Consider the following 22,598-nt stretch of genomic DNA (forward strand, 5'->3'; position numbering starts at 1 on the left):
CTGGGATTACAGGCATGCACCACCATGCCCAGCTAATTTTTGTATTTTTAGTAGAGACGGGGTTTCTCCATGTTGGCCAGGCTGGTCTTGAACTCCTGACCTCGTGATCCACCACCCTCCTCGGTCTCCCAAAGTGCTGGGATTACAGGCATGAGCCACCGTGCCCAGCCAGGATGCAATCCTATTGGTGTGTCACTTTTAGCCTGAGAAGCAAAAAAGTGGAGTAAGCTGGTAGTATCAACTGTTATTTTTATATTAAAACAAACACGTACCAGAATTATGCAGTAAAAATTATGCAAAATTTACAAGCATGTTAGAGATAAATCAGACCTTAAAGAAATTTAGCGCTAGTCAGAAGTTACATAAACGGTCAGGCATGTGGCTGCTGGTGTAATATTGTCCCTTTATGGCCAAGAGACCTTGGACAAGTTACTTAACCTCTCCCATTGAAAGCATCTCTCATGAAGACGCTGCTTCAGTCATAGGGTTGTTATGAGGATTTACCAAGTTAGTACCTATGTGGACAGCTGTTTAGAAGTCTCAGACCACCCTGAGAATGTGCTTTCAGACCTGCCCTGGATTCTTAGTACACAGTGCCTCCTGATACTAAGGATGAGCTAGGGGCGGGATGGGGTTATGCTTGGCTCATTCTGGCCTCCCCGGAGCAACATTTCCAAAGGGGCGATTTCTGAGCTCCTGGGAGCAAACCCATGAGGATCCGGATGATTCTGCAACTTTGTACCAGGCCCTCTCCAGGCTCTGGGGTTGTTTCTGTGAACAAACATTCTGTCTCTGTACCCAGGGAGCTGGCATTCTAGTACGTGTGTGCAAGGGTGGGGGAGAGGCAGGTAAATGCATAATATGTCAATGCAGTGGACACAAAATACAGCAGATAAGGGGTAGAAGGAAGGACAAAGGATGGGGTGTTCAAATGGTCCCCAAAGGCTTGCTACGATAAGGCATTTGTCCAGAGAGAAGTAGTGAGGGCATACCATGAAGACATGTGACAGAGGACTATTCCAGGCAGAGGCAGCGGCAAGGCCCTCAGTGGGTTTGGAGAGGAACAAAAAGGTGACCAATGTGGCTGAAGCACACTCTGTGTATGGAGCTGGGGGAAATAGGAATAAGGGTTATGCTGGTTGTGGGGGCAGATTTGGAAGTGTGCAGGTCATGGTAAGAACTCTGGATTTTTTATTGAATGAAGTAGGAAGCAACACTGAACCTTTCTAAGCGAAGAGGGATGAGATAACTAAGTTACATTTTAAAGGAAATCACCTGGCTGCTACATGGAAAACAGCCTGGTGGATGGGGCCACTGGCTTAAGGGCTGTGCACTGGTGCAGGGGAGAGGGTGCTGGGTGGGCTGGGGCATGCATGCCAGCAGGAGGAACAGATGTGTTCTGCACATTTTGAAAGTGGAACCAACAGGATTTGATGATGAACTGAGCTCCTGAAAGAAAGATGGAGTCAAGGGTGAGTTCACGATTTCTGGCATGCACAACTCAAGGAAAAAGTGATGTGCTGTTTTCCAAAAGTGGGAGGCAAGGGCTGAGCAGGCTGGAGGGTGGAATCTGGTGCTGGGCTTGGATGTGGCAAGCATAAGATGCCTATGAGACAGCCCATGGAATCCAAGGAGAAGTCTGGTGTGAGAGGGAGAGGTCTGGGCTAAGATATTCATTTGGGAATCATTATCGTGGAGATGGTTCTTAGAACTGTGGGACCAAGAGAGGACAGCTAGGGAATGAGTTGGGCTGGAGAGGCGAAGACATCTGATTAACCTGACTTTGTTCTCTGGCAAAGGCACCAGGTTAAGAATTCAGAAACTCACATCCCTGGTTTCTTTTTAGCAAACACGAAGCATGGTGACCAAGCCATGTCATCACACTGGAACTGCAAAAAAGAGAAGAAAGGAAATGTGCTTCGTCTTCTGCAAGAACACACTGATGGCGCTCAGCTAGCCAGCATCTAGGACCCACAGAGGGCAGGAGGGGTCCGGAAACACTGAGGTCCCCTCCTGAGAGGCTCATGCCTTCACATACTTTCTTAATATATTCAAAATGGGAGTAAATGACAATATGCATCTTCCCAAATACTGAGGGTTCTGGACACAAGCTACTGAAACAGATTTCCTAGTTGCTATGCTCCACACTCTGCCTAGCATATGGTAGGCATTTTATAAACATCTGATGAATAGTTATGAATATTTCTAACAGAAACCAGAAATTCTGGAGCCATGACTCCTTTACAACTCAAGAAATATGCAGAATTGTATTCCCTGAGAGACAAATGTCTGAAGGCCCCAAGCAGTCCAACCCTGTCCTGTCACAGCCTGGGACATCCTGCCTTAGGGAGTAAGTTATTACTAACTGTGGACAAGCTCTGTTTCCCTTTTGGAGGAACTGAGGGCAGAGATCCTGCCATTAACTCCTCCCCCAGTGCCTGGGATAATGCCCTGTGCACAGCAAATGTCCAATACATCTAAATAAATGTCAAATGAATGAGCAAATAAATATTCATTAAAAATTAACCGAACAGTTAATTTAGGTCATTCACTGGAAAAAAGAAAAACATTGAAACTAGAAAAGCATCTTTTTAATTTAAAAGGTTAATTAAGGACAAGGTTTTAAAAAATATTTTGGTGGCTTAAGTAAACCAAGCACACCTGGGACTCAAAATAGTTGCGATCTGTAACTCTGAAAACAGCCCATTATGTCCCATGAATTAGAAAATGAGGGAAACTGCCTGACTCACTTCATGATTCTGGTATAATCTCAATTCTTCAACCAGATAGTGAACAAGAAAACAAAAAACCCCAAGCACTTATACACACAGATGTGAAAATCATGAATAAATGCTAGTTAACTGAATTCAATGCTGCATTTTATGTGTATTATAATCACATATTGTTTATCCTAGAAATGAAAGGATGGTTTAACATCAGAAAAAATGTATCAACATAATACATAACGTATGGGTGGGCAAAATGAGGAAAATCACATGATTTTCTGAATAGATACAGAACAGACATTTGGTAATTTCAGTAGCCCTAGGCCAGTCCAAATGATCTATTAGTCTAGTCAATTTAATGATTTTACTAGATTCTCTAATTCTCAAAAGGATGTTTCTTTTTATTATTTAAACATTTTACAGCTATCTGTTTTAGATGTATTGGCAGGGCCCAGAAAAGCTGTGAGGGACCAGGACTTGGATAATCCAGGGCGTTGGGAGACTCCCCCAAACCGCCAAATGATCCCATGCACCATTCGAGCCTTCCAGTCTTCCCATAGAATCTACCAAACGTTATCAGGGCCACTAACAAAGAAGGAAGAAAATTTCAATCTTAGCTCTCCCTTTGACTCTTCCACTGAGGGATATGTGAGGGACCCGTGTTAATGAATAATAACTTCCAGAAATAAAAATTCAAGAGAGACAAGCAACGCAGCACCTACAGAAACAAAAATAATCAGACCTAAATCCACAAGTTTATTAAAGTGACTTTTTATCATGATTTTTTTCCCCTCTGCAATGGAATCTCACTCTGTTGCCCAGGTTAGAGGGCAGTGGGGTGATCTGGGCTCACTGCAACCTCCACCTCCCAGGTTCAAGGAATTGTCCAGCCTCAGCCTCCCAAGTAGCTGGGACTACAGGTACACACAACCACGCCCATCTAATTTTTGTATTTTTAGTAGAGACGGGGTTTCACCATGTTGACCAGGCTGATCTCAAACTCCTGACCTCAGGTGATCCACCTGCCTTGGCCTCTCAAAGTGCTGGGATTACAGGCATGAGCCATGGCTCCCAGCCTACCACGATCTCTCTTAACATTGCCCTGACATAACTTACGGCTATACCATCCAAAGACATTATTTTGTGCTATCTCTGAAAATCTTCCAATCTGGCCTTAAAATAAATATTCAGCAACATAATAGAGTGGTAATGTCAGAAAAGAGTATTGGCTCCCATATCCACAGTTGTTTTAATAGCATTTAAGACCAACATTTTGTAAATATTATTAGAAATAATTCTATTTATTTTTCTTATTATTTAACATTAAAATATAATAAAGATACTGTTTTTCTCCTAGCTTTGCTTATGTTTGTGTTTTCATAAAAGGCAGAGGGGAGAACTAATAATTAATCAATGAGCTGTGCATCACTCGACAAGTTCCCTGTGTGAAAAGCTCTAAATTAACATCTTTGCAAAAACATTATGAAGAATTTCCCGATAATCCATTTAAACATATGAGATTAATGAGGAATTAAATGCATCTGCACTTATTCTTGGTGTGTGGACTTCATCTGTTTCTCAAAGCTGAACTGAGCCAGAGCCTGCTCAGCACAAGAAAAAATGAGAAGGCTAATGGAGAGCGCCATTAGTGTAGGATGCAATGGTGTGCAACTTGGTGGGCACACACGGTCTGAAGCCTCACCCTGCCCTGATGCCTGCATTCCTAACTCTGTGGATTTACATGTTGACTCAACAATGGTTTATTGAGCATTTACTATATAACGCTGTTCTAGGGACCGAGAAATACAGCAGTAAATCAAGTAGGCTTACATTCTGGCAGGAGGAGTCAGATACTCAACAAATATGCAAATACATATATATTGGGTTGTGGGGTTAGAGAAGAAGTAGTGGGAGCTAAGGATGGTGGGGGGGAGGCCTCTCTGATAAGCTAACATGTAAGCAGAGACTTGAAGGAAGTGAGAGAATCAGCAAGCTACCTTGGGGAGGAACGATCTGGGCAGGGGGAAGAGTAAACACAAAGGATGGAGGTAGTAGTGTGTGCTTGACCTGAGGCCCAACAAGGAGGCCCAGGCCACTGGATGAAGTGTGTGCACACGTGTGTGTATGTGTGTACAGGTATGTGTGTATGTGTGTGTGCAGGTATTTGGGGGAAGAAGGAAGGCAATCACACAGGGCTTCCAGGGAGATGAGGACTATGACTTTTCACTTAGCGTAATATTAAGATTCACCCATGCTGTCATATAAATTAATATTTTGTTCCTTTATATTGCTTAGATTCTTAGTTGTATTCTAGTAATTTGTTTATCCAGTCACCAAATGATGACTATTTAGGTTGTTTCCAGTTTGGGGTTATTTAAATAAAGCTGCTACGAATATCTACATACATGTCTTTGTATGGACAAGTGTTTTCATTTAGCTTGAAAGCCATCTATCTATCAATTGATTGACTGATTGATTGATCTGTTCACTATATATCATCCAGTAATGCCACTCCTAGGGATTTACCCAAGATAAATTCCAGACTGTTTTCAAAAGTGGCTGCTATCATTCTGCTTTCCCACCAGTAACACATGAAAGTTCCAGTTTCTGGCCGGGCACGGTGGCTCAAGCCTGTAGTCCCAGCACTTTGGGAGGCCGAGACGGGCGGATCACGAGGTGAGGAGATTGAGACCATCCTGGCTAACACGGTGAAACCCCGTCTCTACTAAAAAAATACAAAAAACTAGCCGGGTGAGGTGGCGGGCGCCTGTAGTCCCAGCTACTGGGGAGGCTGAGGCAGGAGAACGGCGTAAACCAGGGAGGCGGAGTTTGCAGTGAGCTGAGATCCGGCCACTGCACTCCAGCCTGGGTGACAGAGCGAGACTCCGTCTAAAAAAAAAAAAAAAAAAGAAAGTTCCAGTTTCTCCACATTCTCGCCAACATTTGGTATTGTCAGTCTTTTTTAAGTTCAGCCCTATTAATGCATGTGAAGTGGTATCTTATCATAGTGTTAATTTGCACTTCTCTGAAGACTGGTGACATTGAGCATTTTCTCATGTGCCTTTAAGAATTTATATATTTTCTTTGCTGAAGTGTCTTTTCAAATTTTTGCCTTTTTAAAAAATTGAGTTGTCTTAATATTGAGTCGTAAGGTTCTTTATATGTTCTGGATATAGGCCCTTTGTCAGATATATGTCTTGCAAATATTTTCTCCCAGTCTGTGGCTTACCTTTTTCATTTTTAAAATGTGTTTTATAAAGAAAATAAGTTTTTTTAGATCAAAGTCCATTTTAATCATTTTTTCTTTTATAGTTCATGCTTTTTGTGTCTCGTTTAAGAAATCTTTCCCTACTCCAATGTCACAAATATATCCTCCGAGAAGCTTAATAGTTTTTGCAACTACATTTGGGTCTATGATCCATTTTGACTTAATTTTTACATATAGTGTCATGTAACAGTTGAGATTTTTTTCCTATGCAGGCAGATGTTCAGTGGTTCAAGTACCATTTATTGAAATGGCTATCTTTTCTCCACTGAATGACCTTGGCACTTTTATCAAACATCAACTGGCCACATACAGGTGAGTCTACTTCTGGACACTTATCCCATTCCATTCATCTGTGTATCTCTATCCTTACACCAACACGCACGGTCTTGAATAATGGGGCAAGTTAATTTTAAGATGTCTCCTGGATATGTAAAAATTAGATATCCGAGTTAAACTACAGTTTATTTATATATCCAGACAGCAAATAAATGTGAGAATCTCGAGGTGAGGGAAGAGATCAGAGATGTCAACCTGGAAACCATCAATTTAGAGACGACTCTTAAGGCAAGGGACTAAGGGACACTCTATAGGACACGGATAGAGAGGGGAAGGGGCTGCGGCCTGAACACCCCACCTGCATGCCCACTCACGTGGCCTGTGTTAACGAAGTGCTGGGTCTCCCCAGCCTCTCTCATCTGTAGGCAGTGCCCACAACATCCAATACAGTTCCATCCAATTTGGATCTGCCAGATTTCCAAGGAGCAGAAAACTTGACCTTACAAATCAGAGTCCCGAATTCAGCCCAGAGGCTCAGAAAGTTGTTCCAGTTTTCTAAGCCCCAGTTCTCAAAAATTTGGAAAAATAGAAACTCAGGAACTAGCCAAAATCATAGGGTTGTTTGTGGACGACTAATAAGAATAAAATGTAAACATTTAGACACGCAAGCCCCGTGAGGAAAATCCAACCGTCCCTCTTTCTAATCAGGGTGGTGTGAGTTTCCTATGATCCATTTCCACATTTATGAACCGTGATCAACATTAGCCACGGAAAACAGAGGAAAACAACATCTGGACAGGTCACCGTGAGCTCAAATGACCCCGCAGACTCTGCGGCCAGCTCGACCCCACCACTCCATCATCAAAGAGGACCATGGTGAGAGCCTGAGGGATGAGGCACTACTTGTTGATGCTGGCAGGATCAGCAGAAACAGATGTTTTCATGCTGAAAACAGAAGACACAGATGTGGGCACACCTAGAATGCACTCCTGGCACACAGTGGGTACTCCGTAAGTACTTGGTGAACAAATAGACACAAAGAAACAGCAGTCATTTGAACCATCAGCTGAGAAAAGCAGAGACTCTGTGACCAAGCTCTCCATCAGGGACGGAACAGAGGCAGTCGCAGGAATAGTAACCGTCACAAGGAGAGCTGAGGGTGGCTCCCTGCCGGTACCGCTCTTGGCAGTTTACAGGAAATTATTCATCCTGTGGAGCAGCACCATGATTAACCCTGGTGTACCAGTGAGGAAACAGAGGCAGGAAGGTACTAGAATTACTCCCATTTCATAGGTTAAGGAAACTAAAACCCACCGAAGTGGCAGGGCTGGGACTTGAACCTAGGTCATCAGGTTATGGGGTTCCATGGACCACGGTTCAGCTATGATACTCTGCGATATTCTCTCCCATCTTCAGAATGTTTGCTTCACTTCAAGTAAAAGACAGTAACTGAAAATTCTCTTTCCATCATCTGTTGCCTTAAAACAGCCTCACTCAACAAAACTTCAGAATGCAAGCCCAGGTATTATGGAACCCACCAAGAATAGTGAGTTCAGTGTTGGCTGCCATTTCTACATGGACAGTGTGAATTCCCTCCACTGAGTTTAGGGGTGGAGAGTGCTGTTGAAAGAAAGAGATGAGATGACAAGCCTGAAGTGGCTTCGTCACAAAGCATCCATGGCTGTGTTATGTAGCTGTGTCATCCGTGGTGACATTCGCCTGAATGGAGATTCTATTATGGATATGGTTCTGGGATGCCTGATGCTGACAGCATGGGACATAAATACGCGGCTGGACATATTTATGTAGGAAAATTAAAGAACGGACTGGTCAATCATTGGTAAGCCGTGAATCCCCCCTCAATGATTACTGTTGTTATTCGTGCCAGCCAAAACACACCCAGTTCACAACAGAGACGCAAGCAACTTTTCAGCCTGCAACTGTCCATTAGAAATTTATTTTAGGCCGGGCGTGGTGGCTCAAGCCTGTAATCCCAGCACTTTGGGAGGCCGAGATGGGCGGATCACGAGGTCAGAAGATCGAGACCATCCTGGCTAACACGGTGAAACCCCGTCTCTACTTAAAAAAATACAAAAAACTAGCCGGGCGAGGTGGCGGGCGCCTGTAGTCCCAGCTACTCGGGAGGCTGAGGCAGGAGAATGGCGGGAACCCGGGAGGCGGAGCTTGCAGTGAGCTGAGATCCGGCCACTGCACTCCAGCCTGGGTGACAGAGCGAGACTCTGTCTCAAAAAAAAAAAAAGATATTTATTTTAGTAGTTGCCTCTATCCTATGATATTTTACAAGTCAGGTTCTCATGCATAATTAGCTCTCCAGCCCAATTCATCTGTGCCATGTTCTACTATAACAATGGGAGAGGGTATGACAATCAAGAAAAGGAAAAAAACGCAGGCATCTGTCTCATAGTTCAATTTTAAGAGGAATAAAAATAATTTGAAAGAAAGAACAAACACGTAGATCAGGGCCACATCTGCCATCTCATTGCAAGACACATGCCCGTCCTGTCTGCAAAGCTTTTGGCATAGCATGTCTACTTCACAGTAAGTGCTCAGATATTAATTTGCTTCACTGTGAGTAGTTATGTTCTATTTATGAAAATTGCAAACAGATTGATTTCTTTTCTTTGTTTTTTTAAATTTTTAAATTTTTTTATAGAGACAGTATCTAACTGTGTTGCCTAAGCTGGTCTCAAACTCCTGGTCTCAAGCAATCCTCATGCCTTAGCCTCCCAAAGTACTGGGACTACAGGTGTGAGCCACTGCATTCAGCATTGATCTCATTTTCACTTGCACTTTTAGCAGCAATATGATATATATAATATTCTTTAATAACAATATTCATAATGTATATGATGTAAAGTATATAACAACACAACTATTTTATATGCTAACAGTAGCAAATAATATTCTCTTTCAAAATTGTGATTCATCAAGGTAGACTAACATTAGCTGAAATAAGTCCAACTGCAGAGGCCCAAGTCCAGGGCTAGTCAGGCAGCTCTCCTCCAAGCGGTGACTCAGGGCCACAGGCCTCTTCCAATTTGGGATGCCGCCATTTTCCTACAAGACCTCCAAGATCGCAGCATAAGGGGAAAGGGACAGTGGGAGAATCCCATGGGCCAGGCCTGGAAGAAGTGTACTTCATGTCCATCTGTCTGTTGGTTGTCTAGGCAACGTCAGCCCAACTGAAAGGGGACTATGCACCCAGGAGAAAAATGAAATAGGTTTGGGAATCATGTACTATTTTCTCTGCCATAAACATTTTCTCCATGGACAATTAACATCTGCCTTTTATTTTACACGTTTACACAGCACTTTTCACTATGTCTTATTTATTCATTCAGAAAATTTAGTCAATTTAAAAAAGTTGAAAAGTTGCTATTGTTATTGCCATTTTCCAGGTGAAGAAACTGCAGCTTGGAGGAGTCATTTAGCATCCAAGCAGATGAGTGGCACAGCCAAGACTTCATTCCCTGACCTCTGCATCCAAATCTCAAGCCATTTCCACTTTTCTTTGCATCGTATTAAACTTCAAGAAGAACAGAGTTCCTGTGATGAAACAGATTTATGACAGAAGTAGGGTTACCTTTTCACTCCCAATGAGATTCAGTGTCGTGTAATTCCATAAAAAAAGGCACTATCCCCACACAATTCATGGGGTGGAATCAACAGGACAGCCTGAGAGCAGGCTTTCACCAGTCCATAGTCATCTATTAGCCAGTACAGGGAGTGTTTCAAAACTGAAATAGAAGTTAATATCCTGACAACCTCAAAATAAGACCTCTAATTCTTATTTTAGAGATCAAAGAGATAGGTGCAGATACGGGTGAACATGATTCAATCAAAATTAACGGATGTGAAGAAAAACTCTGGGCGATCAGAGTCCAGTTCCTAACCCTGTCCCCTTAACTAGACATGAAACCCATGTGGAATACTCATTGTCATGGTGACAACTGGGTGGATGGAGTTTGAAGACAGGTCAGAACACACTACTAGGTCCACAAAGCTCAAGGCGTCACTGAGCTGGGCGTGAAGTGGCTGTCCGGTACATCTTCCATCGATAAGCCGGCCTTCATGATGGGAAGGAGGCTCATGGCACAGTCTTAGCTGAGTCTACTCCTGCAGGCAGGGAGCAGGGCGGACAAAATGTCCCCAGCTTCCTTCTCCATGATCTTTGCCTACAGAGCATCAGTATTTCAATGTTCAGGATGGAACAGACTTCCGTAACACTGAAAGCAGTGATTTTCTCTTTTCAAAACAAGGTGTCGTGTGCAGTATTAAATCTGGATTCCAGAAACGCTTGCACAGGGCGACCTTGTGTGCAGAAGTTTATTGCCAAAGTTCCAGTTTATGCCCACGAGGCGCACAGCGAGGCTCCTGGAGGAAGCTGCTAGCTTTTGGCGTTCCTTACAGAGCTCAGAGCCCCGACAGGTTTTGGCTGTAAGGAGTATCCCGCGACTGATTTATTCCTCAATTTCAATTATTTTTTTCTCTACATGAATCATTTCCATGTTTCCAAAGCAGAAGTAGAAAGAAAAAAAAAACACTCATAGGGTGAAAAAAAATTCCAAAGTTTTTTGTTTTTGTTTTTTAAAAAAAGCCTGCAATACGGGAATGGATTTGCTATCAAACATCCATTTCAGGAAACCATCAGATAGAATCGGGCAATTGGGTCTCAATTTTCCCATCAGGAACAACGTCTGTGCACACATACATACACACATTCACTCCCAAGTCATCCACCTCACCAGACCATGAGCTTTTAGGGAGACCAAATTCCAGCCAGGAAGGCAGTTTCCTTTTCACTGTACTAACATAATGCTTCATTACACCAAGACACAGCACTCTCCGATCTGCCAGGTCAATAAAGAACGAAGCTTAAAATTTACAGTCACCTTTACAAAGCTAAGCATTTCAACCTTAAATGAATGTGCGGTCCACCAATCCGCTTCCCCGGCCTGCGGCCAGCTCTTCCTGTGGCTCAGGCTCAAATGATCTTCCACAGGGTCCATTAGTTCCTCTTGGCTGGTCCCTGGGTTCAATGCAACGCTCCTAGCAGGTACAGTAACTGCCACTCATCTGAAACTCCCAAGTTACACTCTGCCTCACTGACAAGGGCATGGGGCGCTGCCTCCTATTCTGCTGTGTGGGTTCTTTGATCACCAGAAGGAATTTCGAGCCACCACGCTAAGTAAATCAAGTTACTCACAGAATGGGATCCCAGAAGCCGCTGGGTTCCTCCATATACCATCAGAAGTTGAGCTTGTCCAGAGGCCACTGAAGGGTCTGCTCAAGAACCCTACAGCAGGTTGTCCCAAAATTACCCACCATGACCTCGGTAGCTGACTAAATGCCACAGCCCACCTGAAGTTTCCCCAGGCAAACACCTGGAGTGTCTCATGACTAAGCAAGATGTCCTATGGAGCTAAAAATAACTCTCCTATCCCTTCTTCCTCCTGCCATCCCCATCTCTCTGACCCTCTGTGGTCCTCAAAGGGCATTCGAGACTCAAGTCTCCTGGCCAGAATGTGGGCAAGTGCTTGTATTTATTTGCTATTTACTAACTGCTGCCATAGTAGATGGCATTTCTAATACAGTATAAAACATCTACCAACACCACCAGGTTTTTGGTATTCTCTATGTGACTGTTAAAATACAACTGGACCTTGGCTACCTATAATGAATGAGCCAAGTAAAAGCACCCCAATCCTGGCATCCAATTCTATCAGCTGATATTTGACACAGGTTTGACAGTTGACAAACTGTCTCTCCATGGTTCCAACCTCTTAACAGCTCCATGAGGTGGCAGGGCTAGTACAATCATCCTTGTTTTGTATCTGAGCAAAGGACATTGCGGAGAGATTAAGCAAGGCCACAAAACTGGTGAAGGATTCCGACTTTCCACTACAGCAAGAGGTCTCAGTGCATGGCTAGCCTAGGCGATGCCAGAAACATGACAACATAAGTAAGATTTTTTTTTAACAGTGAAGAAAGCAAGCCAGTAAGATGTCCAGTTTGGGAAATAAGAAGTGGGCAAGGACAAAAGATGCCTCCAAATTTTAAGGGAAAAAAAAATCTCTCTCTCAGTTAACCTCATTACTCCATCAAGAATAACAGCAGAGTCCAGGTATCCCCTGGAAGCGGGTCAGGTTCGGGTCTGCACCGTCTTCTTGCTTCCAGGTACCTTCCTCGTCCCAGGCCGCAAGGCGTCCAGGCCCAGCTCTGGGCGCTGTGTTTACAGGCAGGGCGGCAGGAAGGACATGACCTCCCCGGCTTCGCGGCAGGTTAAGCAGCCTGATTGAACGTGGCTGCTAATTAAGGGCCCCTCTCATCTGGCAGGGCCACCAGGGTACCTTCTGCACTTGTTCATGACCACAGCACCTCGCTCAGAAATTAACTCTTGATGAGTGCAGACAGGGGCCCAGCTGGTCCTCCCGAGTCCTCCCAAGTAGATAAATGAAGTGTAATAAGAATGCCGCTGACTGCCAAGGGAAGAGGGGCTCTCCGTGACCTCTTGGTAAAATCCAGAGTATACTTTTACCGTGACTTAATTATCTGCACTGGGGACACCTAATGTAGCCAGGAATGGCGTGAACAGACCACTAGCCACAGGGACAGCATAGAGGCGTCCATCACCAGACGTCCACCTCATGAAGTAAGAGTTAAAAGAATAAAGAGGCGATTTATGAGAAACTAATTTTCAACTGGCAAATATTTTCAGGAGGTGTGATGACCTACTTTTCTTCGTAATTCTTCATGGGCCCAGGAACAACGGTGGCTCCTATTACAGTTTGCAAATGGTACAATCATTCCGCTCAGCTTTAAAATATTAAATGCTCAGCTTCTACCACTTACAGAGGGATTCTTTCCCTGACGCTCTATTTAAGGAGAGGAAAATTGCGGCCATCATTGTCCAGGCCTCCCAGATATAGAAACTTGGTAGGCAGACATGTTCTGGGTCGCACGGCTCAGCTGTACTGACATGCCACTCGAGTCCAGAGGTATCGCCATTGAGTTCGGCATAGTCAGGACCAGAGCCTTTTCCACTATTCATCTCAGGAAGCCAACACACACAGCTGGTAACGGGGAGGGCCTGGAGCTAGGAGACTGGGAACTGTGCGTGGTCAGAAGCCACCTCACTGCCCTGGCCCACAGTGTGGCTCCCTGTGTGACATCGTCTTTGAGATACGACAGAGACAAAAAGCAGGCTGCGAGCCCCTGCTCTGGACTCTAGATCATGATGAAGTCACATCTTTCTACAACTTTCAAAAGAAGCAGGTGAGGTTTCCAAAAAAAAACAGGTGAAATGAAAGGTGACGGTCAGTGTGCTATCTTTTGACCGCACAGCAAAAAAGTGGTTGCCGGGCTAGAAGCAAGATGGAAAGATGAAGAAATGGGCAGGAAAGGCATTTGGTGCCTTGATGGAAATTTTCAAAAATAAAAGGGTACCATGGTAGAACTAGAACAATTCCCAGAAGACTAAATGTGGGAGGAATGGGACGAGGTAGGGGAAGTCAGTAGAGACTCTAAGTGGTTTAAGAGAGCGTATTAGTTATCCACTGCTGTGTAACAAGTAACGCAAAACTAAGCAGCCTAAGACAACTTAGAAACCCACGGTTTCCGTGCGCCTGGAGTCTGGGTTGGCTTAGCAGGATGCCTTTAGCTCAGGGTCTCTCACAAGGCTGCACTTAAGGTGTCAGCGGGAATTGCAGTCATCTCAAGGCTTGCCTGGGGGGGTGGCTCTGCCTCCACTTTGTCCCCTCCCAAACTCATCTGTAGGCTGCCACAAGCCTCGGTGCCCCCATAGCTGCTAATCTTTTGCCATGGGGCTACTCATAGCACGTCAGCTTGCTTCCCTCAGAGCTGGGGGTAGGGGGAAGTGGGGGAAGAGGAAAAGCAAGCAAGACAGAAGTCAGCCAGAAGTGCAAAAAAGGAGAGCCATCCCATTACTTTTGCCATATTTGATTTGTTAGAAGTGATTCAGTAGGTCCGACCCACCTGCAAGGGGAGGGGCTTATGCAAGAGCATGAAAACCCAAGGACAGAGACCACCAGGACCAACAAAAGCTGTGGACCACAGAGAGACTCTTCATTCACGGGATAAACCTGAAGCCTGATTCTCCCACGGTGAGCCTCCTAAAATGATAGAAGCTCTATGGAGGGAGGCCACATGCTAGGCCACATGTCAGCATTATTATTGTTCATCATTCATTCAGGGCCCACAAAAGCGAGAGCATCTCCATACGGGTGTGGATTTTAAAATCAGAAAAGCAGGCCAGACTGAATTCATGCGTAGGCACAGCTGCTCAGAACTGACCGCCCTAAGGGGCCCACTGTTAATAACTTATCCTTTCTGATGATCCGCCCACTGCCTGGTGTGGCTGCTGCCACTGCTCAGCTCTGTCCCCTGCCCTGAAAAACATGTGCTTCCAGAGGTTCGTCCTCACAATCATAACCGCTAACACTGAGTGAGAGCACGTGATGGTCAAGTACAGAGTCTGGCACTTTATATTCAACACCGCATTTCGTCCTCACAACGACCCTGTTCTGTGGATCGGGATGGGTGCGTCAGGAGGTGGGAGTCCCTGTCGTTTGGGCACTGATCAGTGCCTCAATGTTCTCAGGGACACTCCCCTGCATTAAAGCCGACAGTTAGACATTAACAGCTCTCACGACTCAATATATAACTGAATCGTTACATTAGGGGCACACTGCACAACCGTTCACGTAGAAAATCTAAAAGAATCAGCTAAAAACTACTAGAAAAACCTAGTGACGTATATAAAAGGAGACTATAGAAACACTACCGTGTCACTTTAGGACTCTGGCAATAGCTTAAAAAGTTAAGTTTTGTGATAACTCATGTTCATTGTAGAAAATCTAGAAAATAAAAAAAAAAAAAGTAAGACTAAAGCATTAAGTCACTTATGACTCTACCAAAAGACATTTTGGTATATTTTCTTTGATGCATTTTTCTGTGTTACATGGGTGACTGTATCACTGTATTTTTTAAAATTGTTGTCATACTACACTAGCTGAGCATCTTGCTTTTTTCACTTAATGTAACATTAAATGGGGAGCATTTTCCCATGCTCGTGTTCTTCAAAAACCCAAGGTTAAATGGTTACTGAATAGCTCATCATATTATTAAAACCTCATTTAAAAAACTATTTCCTTTCACTCATTTAGCCAAAAAAATCAAAATTTTTTCCTCTGTTCCCCCTTTCCTGTCTTTAAAAAATTATTTGAATATCCATTTCAATTCTTCTATCGACTTAACACATATTTCTTTACATTTTTAAGTTGGCTGCAAGTTAGAAATACGTTATAAGTTTTCACAGCCTGCCTACAGTCAATACTGTATGGCCTCTATAATAAAGAACTCTTCTCACCATCGAGGTCCGTATCGACCCCTGGTCTTTACAGCTGTTACATGTATCTCATCTATAGATGTTATAAGCCTTGCAAGACAGTGTTATAATTTTTGCTGAAAATTCTTATATGATTAACAATGAAATTAAGAAGAAAAAAGCAGAAAGAAGAAAACTAGTATTTCATATTGATCCAAATATTTACCAGTCCAGTAGTCTTTATTCTTTTCCAAGAACCTGAGTTCCCAATTGGTATTATTTCCCTTCAACAGAAAGAAGTTCCTGCAGCATTTCCTACAGTGCAAGTCTGCTGGCGATAAATTCTCTTAATTTTCTTTTATCAAAAAATGACTTTATTTCCCCTTCAATCTTAGAAGGCTATTTCTACAAGACATAAAATTCTGGGTTAAGGCAGGCGCGGTGGCTCACACCTGTAATCCCAGCACTTTGGGAGGCTGAGGCAGGCAGATCACTTGAGGCCAGGAATACAAGACTAGCTTGGGCCACGTGGTGAGACCCTGTCTCTACTAAAAATACAAAAAATAGTTGGGCGTGATGGTCCACACCTGTAGTCCCAGCTACTCGGGAGGCTGAGGCAGGAGAACTGATCAAACCCAGAAGGCAGAGGTTGCAGTGAGCCGACATCATGCCACTGCACTCCAGCCTGGGCAACAGAGCGAGACCTCATCTTTAAAAAAAAAAAAAAAAAAAAAATTCTGGGTTAGAATTTTCTGATTCTCTGTTAGTACCCTGAGGATGTTATTTCATGCCGTTCTGGTCTGCAAGGTTTCCAGTGAGAAGTCAGCCATTAATTGAATTATTAATGTATGGCTTTTCTCTTGTTGCTTTCAAGATTTGCTCTTCATCTTTGGTTTTCAAAAGTTTGCAAGAATCAGCATGGGATTTTAAAATATTTATTCTTTTTGGTGTTTCTTGAGCATATGATCTTATATCTAAATTTCTACTTGTCACTGAATTCTGAAATTTTTTAGCTATTATTTCTTCTACTACTTTTTCCTACTCCATTTTCTCTTTTTCCTTGGTAATTTTCCCTGTGTCTTCAGCTGTTAAGTCCATTTAGTAAATTTTTATTTGAGATAACTGTATTTTCAGTTCTAGAATTTTCATTTGGTTCTTCTTTTTGTCATTCTTCTACTCTGCTGAGCTATCTTATCTTTTCATTCATAGTAAGCATATATCATCTTATTTCATTTAGGATAGTTTTGTTTTGCTTTGCTTTGAGACAAGGTCTTACTCCGTCACCCAGGCTGGAGTGCAGTGGTGTGATCACGGCTCACTGCAGCCTCAACCTCCAGGGCCCAGGCAGTCCTCCCACTTGAGCCTCCCCAATAGCTGGGACTACAGGACTACAAGGGCATACTACCATGCCCAGCTAATTTTTGTATTTTTTGTAGACATGGGGTTTCCCCGTGTTGCCCAGGCTGGTCTCAGACACTGAGGTGGGCGCAAGCAATATGCCCACCCCAGCTTCCCAAAGCACTGGGATTACAGGCGTGAGCCATGGCGCCCAGCCATTTAGTATAGTTATAAAACCTTGTGTGACTCTCCTTATCTGCTTCCCCTTGGGGTTGGACTTCATTTGATTTCTCTTTTTCTTGAGATAGTATTCTATTTCCTTGGTTTTTCAAATGTTGATTATTTTAGCTTTGTATCCCAGACGCAAGGAACGTTAAATTGTAGAGGTTTGGGATTTTGCGATTTTTCTTGGATTAGTGTTACTTCTTTTGGTTGGCAATTACCTGAACTGGAACTGCAAACTCTGAGCCTTTCAGCAGCAAGCACAGATTCTTTGTCATTATTGTGATCTGAGTCTATTCTATGCACGTATGGTTTAGTGATCGAAGAGGTGTATAAACAGAATTTGGGGGTCCCCTCTCCAGTCCCTTTCTTCTAGGATTCCCCATCACTGCACCACCTGCCCTTGGCCCTGAGATTACCTGGTGCAGCTCAAGACCTACCCTGTCCCAGTGAGGTTCTCCCATCATAGCTGGCCTGCTTCTGCTCACTCTCAATGGCTTCAGGCAGCTGCTTTCTGAATTATGCCGAGTTTTCATAGTTACTTTCTGTGTGTGGTGGGTGCGAGGCATGGAGGTAGGAAGATCTGTCTGGCAAGATCTTGGTCTGCCATTCTCAGAAGCAGAAGTTTCCAGACCTTTGTATCTAAATACCATTCTCCACTAAAAAGGAACCAGAGTTCCTTCTAAAAATGTAGAAAGTAAAACATAAAAACAGCTCATTCCAGAGTTGGGTACACGGTTACACCTGGAATGTCTTCTTATGCCAGAGAGTGAGTGAGGAAGTGAACAAAGATCCATGAGGCCCTGTCAAAAGGAGACGGGAGCCTACTTTTCAAACCAAATCTGGGATAATTTGAGCAAAGAGAATAAGGATCATAATTAATAATAAAATTCTGAAGAAAAGAAAGACTTAGTGGTCCACAGTGCTGATCAAGAGGAAAAGGAAGAGAAGCATATTACTCATTTAATTGGCAGATAAAACAGAATGTATCATGTACAACACGATGTTTTGAAGTACTTAACACATTATGAAATTACTAAATCTAGCTAATATAGGCATTACCTCACACTGTCACCATTTGTTACATTTTTAACTGATAACTTATCTCTCATTTATTGGACTGATAACCTATCTATCCCTCATTCATTGGATTCTACCCGGAAATAGCACACTTTCACCCTTTAATGGTACAGCTGCCATGCTCTTTACAATGTTATTATTCTAGACTATTACAGTTCAAGCTAGTAGTGACCTATTTATCTTTTAGGATCATGAACATTGTATATCACTTCATTTCTAGAAACTGATCTTCGAAAACTATAACCCACTGCAGGACAGGTGAGTCCAGGGAGGTGGACACCTCTGCCTCCAGGAGGCCACTCCATGCCTTGAGAACTAAAGAACGAGGAGAGTTCGACCACTGCTTGTACAGAGCCCGAATGCCCTCCCTGCTGCTGTTCTAACACACGTCCCATTTGCAGTGTTAGAAAACAAGCTTCGGCTTGATACAGTGAAACTTGAGAGATGGCACAGTTTGCTTCTTACAGAACTAAGTATGAAAAAAATTCATTTAGCAGTGCTCCTTGGAGAAATGTGGTTCAGAAGTCAAATAATTTTAAAAGACCTCTGTCCCATGTAAGACACCCATGAAACAATGCTCTGGTCATAATCAGTCTCTAAACTTTCAAAATGCCTGCTTTGCCGGGCGCGGTGGCTCACGCCTGTAATCCCGGCACTTTGGGAGGCAGCGGCAGGTGGATCACGAGGTCAGGAGATCGAGACCATCCTGGCTAACACGGTGAAACCCCGTCTCTACTAAAAATACAAAAAATTAGCCGGGCGTGGTGGCGGGCGCCTGTAGTCCCAGCTACTCGGGAGACTGAGGCAGGAGAATGGCATGAAACTGGGAGGGGGAGCTTGCAGTGAGCGGAGATGGCGCCACTGCACTCCAGCCTGGGGGACAGAGCGAGACTCCGTCTCAAAAAAATAAAAAATAAAAATGAAAAAAAAATTTTAAATGCCTGCTTCGGTGACCTCAGCTGCTGTTGAACGCCATGCCTGCAGACGGTGTGAGGTGGCCGAAGGGCGGAGGATCAGGAGCGGGGGCGGCAGCGGCTGGCGTGACCCAGCCACTCACTTGCTGAATGATCAGGGAGAGACACTGTGTCTTTCTGGGTCTCAGCTTCTTAACCTGTAAAACCCGGGGGTTGGGGAAAAGCTCACCAAGTCTTCTTCCTGCTTTGGCATCCTATGAGTCTTTGTTGTCGTGGACTAGCTGGGACCCCTAGGACACCGGGCAGCTCCTTCCACCTCACATAATCGTTCTGCTCAAGAAGAACTTGCAGGAGCCACAGACCCGCCTCACAAACATGAGGAAGCGCACCCTTCTACAAAGCAAGAGCCTCAAGGTGTGTGTATAGCCAGGTCAAGGTGAAAGCAGAATTAACTTTGTATCAAATCTCCTCTCTCTATCCTTCTCAGAGTCTGATCAAACTGGGAGGTAACAGATTCTCAACAAATCTCACACAGAGACAGGAAAATACCTACCTACTATGGAATTATCTATCATTTTTCTAACACACAGAGTATGTTAGCTAAAACTTTAATGCCCCATACCCTTTCTGTCACTTATGGTACACTTTATCCTTTGATTTTTGATCAACTTAGCTGCAGAATGAAATGGCTACATTATCACTGAAATCTAGCAAATTATGTCTTAGAATGTTAGTTTTAAAAATAAGTTTAAAAATCATTTTTATGAGTCTTTATAAGCTCAAAAATATAGCTCTCATTATTTTGACTTCGTTTGTTTAAATTGCTGAGAAAATTATTTCCTCAAAAAACAGACACAGTACTCTTCACCAAATTTAGTATGTTGAAAACTGAAAATAAGAAATTATATATGAAAGAGCAAGCCAGAGACAACATACCAATATACAGAAAAAATAGAGGAAAAAAATACTAAATTTTTCACCTCTGACTTTTCCTCCTTTTAAAAAGAAAAAAATCAGGGCCGACGCGGTGGCTCCCGCCTGTAATCCTAGCACTTTGGGAGGCCAAGGTGTGAGGATGGCTTGAGTCCAGGATTTCAAGACCAACCTGGGCTACAAAGTGAGACCCTGCCTCTATTAAAAATAAAAAAATTAGCCAGGCATGGTGCTATGTGCCTATGGTCCCAGCTACTTGGGAGGCTGAAGTGGGAGGATTGCCTGAGCCTAGGAGTTCAAGGTTGCAGTGAGCTGTGATCGTGCCACTACACTTCATCCTGGGCAACAGAGCGAGACTGTCTCAAAAAGAGAAGAAAAGAAAAGAAAAGATCTACCAGAAGCCTTGGGTTCCTGTTTTCTGGCAATATTATGCTATGCATATTTGCAAATATGTAAACCACATGGATAATTTTGCTGTAACTAGGAATGTCACTTTACCAGACTATAAATTTAGTCAGCATTCCTCTGAACAAACTTGCTCATGATACTAAGCAACGCAAACACGCAGCTAAACAACTGGTGTTTTAATATTCTAGCTTCTATTTCTTCCACGACATAATTTCCTGTAATAATCTCACTCATGCCTGAACTCCACAGACATTCTTATTTATATTTTTCAGGTCAGTATGCCAACAGCAAGAAGACTCGTTCTTGAAAGGTTGAGTTTTTCAAATGAGTCCTGAAAGAATTCTACCAACACTACCTATTTCCCAAGCAGGGATCATGGGAGAAAGCAAATTTTTAAGAAAATGGTTCTAACGCCACTTTGTTAAAAGTACTGAGAGATTTACAATGATCAAGTAATATGCCAGTTTCTTTCAAAGGATGCCAACATTTGATGCCAACACAATTACAAGTTGGAAAAATGTGTAATGAATCAGGCGGCTCATAATTTCCCTTAGAATATGTATGTACAACTTATTAAATGACATAAAAAGCAGAGAGTCACGGCAAATGTTGAAACCTTAAATCTGAGTTTCATTGCTTTGGGGCATTTTCGTCAAACTCCATCATCTGGAAGTACCTAACAATAAGAAATATTAGGTCACAAGCTGTTTTAGAAACACCTGTAATACCTTCACCTAATGAGGCCAATAAATGAGAGCTTCGTGTTCCTCATCAAATAAGAAAACTTAACAGTCAAATCTGACATAATAAGCCCAAACTCAAACCCTGTAGAAATGAAAACACTCACATGGAGAGCATTTTCTCTTCCAAATTTTCGATTCTGCCAGGTCCCTCCCCTAAAGCCACCTGGTGGAAAAATGTGCCCCCAGTGCTAGGTCAGCGTGGGTTTCCCAGAGAAGGGCTTAATTCATGTGGAGGCTTTGGAGGCTCAGAAAGAATAGAATAGAGTTTTCTCATCATTGATGGTCATTGTCCTCACCTCCTCCTCCTCTCCCCCAAACACACTACAACCTAGGTAAGGAGAAAGATCCTTCTGACATCTTAATCAAAACCCCAAATCCCACCCCTTTCAAGGTACCTGCCAGGGAGGTAAATGGTGGACTCTCCAGGTTTCCTCCTCCAAAATCATTTGTATACTTTGTCTATTGTTACTTTCTCCTCAAAAGGGCTATACTATCATTTTCTTCCAACTAGGGCTGTCAGATTTCACAAATAAAAATACAGAATGCCCATTTAAATGTGAATTTCAGATAATTTCTTAGTATGTCTCAAACCGTGCATGCGATATACTTATACTAAAAAGCTACCTGTTGTTTATCTGAAACTCAAAATGAACAGGGCATCCTGGATTTTACCTGGCAAATCTATGCAAAACATTCATAATATGGGGAATGAGAAATTAACACCTTTACCTCTTTCTGGTAGTTCAGGAAGTAGAGAAAAGGCAGCTCTAAGAAGGGGTAGAGGTGAGAGTAAGGAAAACGTAAGGAGAAAATAAGGCCTTCCTTATTTTGGTAGAATTCCATGTGGTCCTTTACAAACTTTAACGTGCATACAAATCACCCAGGGACCTTGTTAATTTAACATGTGGGTTCTGATTGGATAGGGTCGTGGAGTCTGGAATTCTCCATTTATAATCCCTCTCCAGGCAATGCTGATACTGCTGGTTCAAAGTTCGTTTCACTGGTAACGTAACTCCAGCCTCCTTTATTCCAGGAATTGCATGGGGTCAAAGGCAAGAAGACCCAGCGCAATGGGTGGAGAAGCAGGTGGAGAAGTGGGGGCCCTGGGAGGGCCAGGGAAGGTCACGTGAGTGTGTGGATGTGTGGTTGAGGGGAAGAAGGAGGCCAGGGATCAATGAATCTTTGCTTTGCCCTTTTTTATTTTTTTTCTTTTTTTTTAATGGAGTCTCGCCTGTCACCCAGGCTGGAGTGCAGTGGTGCAATCTCGGCTCTCTGCAACCTCCGCCTCCCGGGTTCAAGCAATTCTCCTGCTTCAGGCTCCTG

The 22,598-nt window shown here is 43.4% G+C and overlaps 1 protein-coding gene and 1 long non-coding RNA gene across 6 annotated transcripts in view; one reads left to right on the forward strand and one right to left on the reverse strand.

Moving 5' to 3' along the window:
* HLCS (holocarboxylase synthetase) overlaps nt 1-22,598 on the reverse strand; it is a 248,844-nt gene that overhangs the window by 45,468 nt on the left and 180,778 nt on the right. The window lies entirely within an intron of this gene.
* Nucleotides 13,283-21,135, forward strand: LOC117095760. The gene is made up of 4 exons (XR_004442162.1): nt 13,283-13,566; nt 14,262-14,414; nt 19,473-19,605; nt 20,805-21,135. It is a non-coding gene; the product is annotated as an uncharacterized LOC117095760 (long non-coding RNA).

This window comes from Trachypithecus francoisi, unplaced genomic scaffold (genome assembly GCF_009764315.1).
Source record: "Trachypithecus francoisi isolate TF-2019V2 unplaced genomic scaffold, Tfra_2.0 Lachesis_group14, whole genome shotgun sequence".
In the NCBI taxonomy this organism is placed as follows: domain Eukaryota; kingdom Metazoa; phylum Chordata; class Mammalia; order Primates; family Cercopithecidae; genus Trachypithecus; species Trachypithecus francoisi.